This window comes from Dipodomys merriami, unplaced genomic scaffold, assembly GCF_024711535.1.
Source record: "Dipodomys merriami isolate MVZ:Mamm:240054 unplaced genomic scaffold, mDipMer1.0.p SCAF_126, whole genome shotgun sequence".
NCBI lineage: Eukaryota > Metazoa > Chordata > Mammalia > Rodentia > Heteromyidae > Dipodomys > Dipodomys merriami.
Genome location: NW_027202560.1, coordinates 304,824 through 310,823, shown reverse-complemented (window position 1 = coordinate 310,823; position 6,000 = coordinate 304,824).

Genomic DNA, 6,000 nt, shown 5'->3' with positions numbered 1-6,000 from the left:
CACTCACAATAAACCTAACCCTCAGCCTCAACCTCACCCTCAGCCTAACCCTAAGCCTAACACTAAACCTAACATTAACCCACACAGTAACCCTAACCGTAACCCTAATCCTAATCCTAACCATAACCATAACCCTCACCCTAACCCTATCACTCACCCTAACCCTAAACCTAACACTAACCAGATCCCTAACCCTCAATCTAACCCTAACTCTAACACTCAACCTCACCCTCACCCTAACCCTAACCCTAAACCTCACCCTAACCCTAACCCTAAACCTCACCCTCACCCTAGCCATCACCTAACCCTCATCCTAACCCTCACTGTAACCGAAATCCTTACCCTCACCCTAATGCTAACCCTCACTCTCAACCTCACTCTCAGCCAAAAACTAAGCCTAACCCTAAACCTAATCCTAACCCACACACTCACCCTAACCCTAACCTAATATTAACCCTAATCCTAACCCTCACCCTCACCCTCAACATAACCCTAAACCTAAAATTAACACAAACCCTAACCCTAACCCTAACCCTCACCCTAATACTAACCCTCACACTAACCCTAACACTCACCCTAAGCCTCACCCTCACCCTAACGCTAACACTAACCCTAACCCTCACCCTGATCCTAGCCCTCACCGTAACCCTAATTCTAACCCTTACCCTCACCTAACCCTAACCCTCATCCTCACCCTAAAACACACACTAACCCTAACCCTAATCCTCAATCTAACCCTCACCCTCACCATAACCCCTAACTCTCACCCTTATCTTAACCTTCACCCTCAGCCTAACCCTCAACTTCAACCTTACCATCACCCTCACCATAACCCTCACCCTATCCCTAAACATCCTAACCTTCAAGCTAACCATAACCCCAACCATCACCCTAACCCTAATCCTAACACTAACCCTAAACTTAACCCTGACCCTAATCCTCCCCCTAACCCTAACACTAAACTTAACCCTACCACTAACACTCACAATAGCCCTAAGCCTCATCCTAAGCCTAAACCTCACCCTAACACTAAACCTAACCCTCACCCTCACCCTAGCCTTCACCTTAACCCTAATCCTAACCCTAACCCTCATCCTAACCCTCACCCTCATCCTAACCCTAACCATCACCCAAACGCTAAGCCTCACCCTCACCCTCACCCTCAGCCTAAGCCTAAACCTAACCCTAACACTCACAAATACCCTCAACCTAACCCTAATCCTAAACCTAACCCTAACCCTAACCCTAAACCTCAACTAAACCCTCACCCTAACCCTAACTTTCACACTAACCCTAACCCTAACTCTGACCCTAACCCTCCCCCTAACCCTAACACTAAACCTAACCCTACACTAACACTAACACTAACCCTAACCCTCAACCTAACCCTAAACCTCACCCTAATCCTAAGCCTAACACTCACCCTCACCATAATCATAAACCTAAGCCTAACCCTAACCCTAACCCTAACGCTCACATTCACCCTCACCCTAACCCTAATCCTAACCCTAAACTTATCCCTAAACCTCAACCCAAACCTCACCCTCACCCTAAGACTAACAATAACCCTAAACCTAACCCTCACCCTAACCCTCCCACTAACCCTCACTCTAACCCTAAACCTCACACCCAACCTAACCCTAACCCTCAACCTCACCCTAAACCTCACCCTAACCCTAACCCTCACCCTCACCCTCACCCTCAACATAACTCTAACCCTAACCCTAAAAATAACACTAACACTAACCCTAATCCTAAACCTAAACCTAACCATAAACCTCACCATCAGCCTCACCCTCACTGCAAACTAAACCTAACCATAACACTAACAATAACCCTAACCCTAAGCCTAACCCGAACTCTAACACTAACCCTAACACTAACCCTAATCCTCACCCCCACCCTCAACCTCAGCCTAACGGTAAGCGTAACCCTAACACTAACCCGAACTCTAACCCTAAACCTCACCCTCACCTTAACCCTATCTCTAACACTAACCCTAAACCTCACCTAACCCTAACCCTAAAACTCACCCGCACCCTCACCCTCACCCTCACCTTAACTCTAACCCTAACCCTAACAATAACACTAACCCTAACCCTAACCATCACCCTAACCCAAATCCTCACCCCACCCTCACCCTTAGCCTAACCCTAACCCTAACACTAACACTAACTCTAATTCTTACCCTCAATCTCACTCTAAATCAAATCCTAACCATAACCCTAACCCTAATCCTAACCCTAATACTAAGCCTAACCCTCACACTCACCCAAAACCTAACCCTAATCTTAAACCTAACCCTATCCCTAACCCTAAACCTCACACTAACCATCACCCCAGCGCTCAACCTAACACTAATCGTAACACTAACCCTCATCCTAACCCTCAATCTACCCTAACTCTAACCCTCACCCTAACCATAACCCTCACCCTCAACCTCACCCTCAGCCTAACCCTAAGCATAACATTAAACTTAAGCCTAACCCACACACTCAACCTCACCCTAACCCTAATACTACCCCTAATTATCACTCTCAACCTAACTCTCACCTTAACACTAACCTAACACTTACCCTAACCCTAACCCTCAAACTAACACTCAACCGAAGCCTAATTCTAACCCTAAACCTCACCCTCACCCTAACCCTAACTATAACACTAATCCTAACCCTAAATCTCACCCTAATCCTGACCCTACACCTAACCCTCACTGTCACCCTCACCCTCAACCTAACTCTAAACCTAACAATAATAATATCCCTAACCCTAACCCTCACCCTAAATATAACCCTCAACCTAACCCTAACCCTCACCATAACCCCTAACCCACACCCTTAACCTAAGCCTCACCCTAACCCTAACCCTCACCCTTATCTTAATTCTCACAGTCAGCCTAACCTTGAACTTTACCCTTACCATCACCCTCACTCTAACCCTCACCCTATCCCTAAACCTCATGCTAATCTTCAACTTAACCTTAACCCTAACCATTAACCTTACCCTCAACGTCACTATCAGCCTAACCCTAAACCTAACCCTAACCCTAACCCTCAACCTCACCCTAGCCCTCACCCTAACCCTAATCCTCACCCTAACCCTCATCCTAACCCTCACCTTAATCCTCACCCTAATCATCACTCGAACACTAATCCTCACCCCCACCCTCATCCTCAGCCTAACCCCAAGCCTAAGCCTAAGCTTAACCCTAACACTCACACTCACCCTCAACCTAACCCTACACCCAAACCTAACCCTAACCCAAACCCTAACACTCACCCTAACCCTCCCCCGAACCCTCACTCTAACCCTAAACCTAACCCTCACCAAAACCCTAATCCTCACCCTAACCCTAAAGCTCACCCTAAACCTAACCCTAACGCTCAGCCTCACCCTCACCATAACTCTAACCCTAACCTTAACAAAAACACTAATCCTAACCCTAAACCTAACCCTAACCCTAATCCTAAACCTAACCCTCACCCTCAGCCTCAGCATCACTGCAAAGGTAACCTTAACCATAACATTAACAATAACCCTAACCATTATCCAAACACTCACACTCACCCTAATCCTAATCGTAAACCTTAAACTCACCCTAACCCTAACCTTCACCCTCACCTTAATCCTAACCCAAATTCTAACCCTCACCCTAACCCTAATCCTCACCCTCACTGTAACCATAACGCTCACACCTACCTTCACCCTTAACCTAACCCTGAGTCTAAGCCTAAACCTAACTCTCACACTTATCCTCAACCAAAACCTAATCCTAACCCTAAACCTATCCCTAAACCTCAACCTAACCCTCACCCTCGCCTTAAGACTAACTCTAACCCTAACCCTATCTCTCACCCTAACCCTCCCCATAAACATAATTCTAACTCTAAACATCACGCTCAACCTAACACTAACCCTAAACCTCACCATAAACCTCACCCTAACCCTAACCCTCACCCTCATCCTCACTGTAAATCTAACCCTAACCCTAAAAATAATACTAACCCTAACCCTAAACCTAAACCTAACCCTAACTATAAACATCACCCTCAGCCTCACCCTCACTGCAAACTTAACTGTAACCATAACACTAACAATAACCCTAACCCTAACCCTCATCCTCACCCTATACCTCACCCTAACATTAATACTCAATCTTACACTCATCCTCACCCTACCTCTAACCCTAACCCTCACCCTCACCTTAACCCTAACCCTCACATTTAACATAATCCTCACTCTCAGCCAAACCCTCAACTTTACCCTTACTGTCACCCTCACACTAACTCTCACCCTCATGCTAACCCTCTCCCTGACCGTAACCCTAAGCATGACCCTAAACCTAACCCTCAACCACACCCTAACTTTAACACTAACCCTCACACTAACCTTCACCCTAACCCTAAAACTAATCCTAACCCTCACACTCGCCCTCACCCTAAACCTAACCCACACCCTCAACCTAACCCTAAGCCAAACCCTTACCCTAACCTCACACTCATTCTCACCCTAACCCTAATCCTAATCCTAAACATAACCATAACCCTCACCCTAACCCTAAAACTCATCCTAACCCTAACACTAACCCCAACCCTAACCCTCAACCTAACACCAACCCTCACCCTTATCTTAATTCTCACCCTCAGCCTAACACTCAACTTTACCCGAACCATCACCCTCACGCTAACCCTCACCCTATCCCTAAACCTCATGCTAACCTTCAACATAACCGTATCCCTAAACATCACCCTAAACTTAACACTCACCCTCAACCTCACCCTCAGCCTAACCCTAAGCCTAAGCCTAACCCTAACCCTCACCCTCCCCCTAGCTTTAACCCTAACCCTAATCCTAACACTAACCCTCATCCTAACAGTCACCCTAATCCTAAACCTAACAATCAACCAAACCCTAATCCTCACCCCCACCCTCATCCTCAGCCTAACCCTAAACCTAAGAATAAGCCTAACCCTAACCCTCAGAGTCACCCTCACCCTAACCCTATTCCTAACCCTAACCCTAACCCTAACCCTAACCCTCACCCTAGCCCTCTGCCTAAACCTAACTCTAACCCTAAACCTCACCCTCACCCTAACCCTAATCCTCACCCTAACCCTAAACCACACCCTAACCCTAACCCTAACCCTAACCCTCACCCTCACCCTAACACTAACCATGAGTCTAACCCTAACCTTAACAAAAACACTAATCCTAACCCTAAACCTAACCCTATCCCTAATCCTAACCCTAACCCTCCCACTAACCCTCACTCTAACCATAAACCTCACCCTCAACCTAATCCTAACCCTAAACGTCACCCTAAACCTCAACCTAACCCTAAGACTCACTCTGACCTTAACTCTAACCCTAACCCTAAACCTAACACTAACACTAACAATAACCCTAACCCAAAACCTAACCCTAACCATAAACCTCACCCTCAGCCTCACCCTCACTGCAAACTTAACCCTAAACATAACACTAACAATAACCCTAACCCTAACAATAAACCTAACTCTAACCCTAACCTTAACCGTATCCCTAATACTCACCCCCACTCTCACCCTCAGCCTAACCCTAAGCCCAACCCTAACACTAACCCGAACTCTAACCCTAAACATCACCCTCACCCTAACCCTATTTCCAACCCTAACTTTAAACCTCACCCTAACACTAACCCTAAACCTCACCCAGAATCTCACCCTCACCATAACTCTATCCCTAACCCTAACAATAACACTAAACCTAACTCTAACCATCACCCTAACACTAATCCTCACCGCCACCCTCACCCTCAGCCTAACCCTAAACCTAACACTAACACTAACTCTAATCCTCACCCTCACCCTAATCCTAATCCTAACCCTAACCCGCACCCTAACCCTAACCCTCACCCTCACCTTAATCCTAACCCAAATCCTAACCCTCACTGTAACCCTAATCCTCACCCTCACCGTAACCATAACACTCACACCTACCTTCACACTCAACCGAAACCTA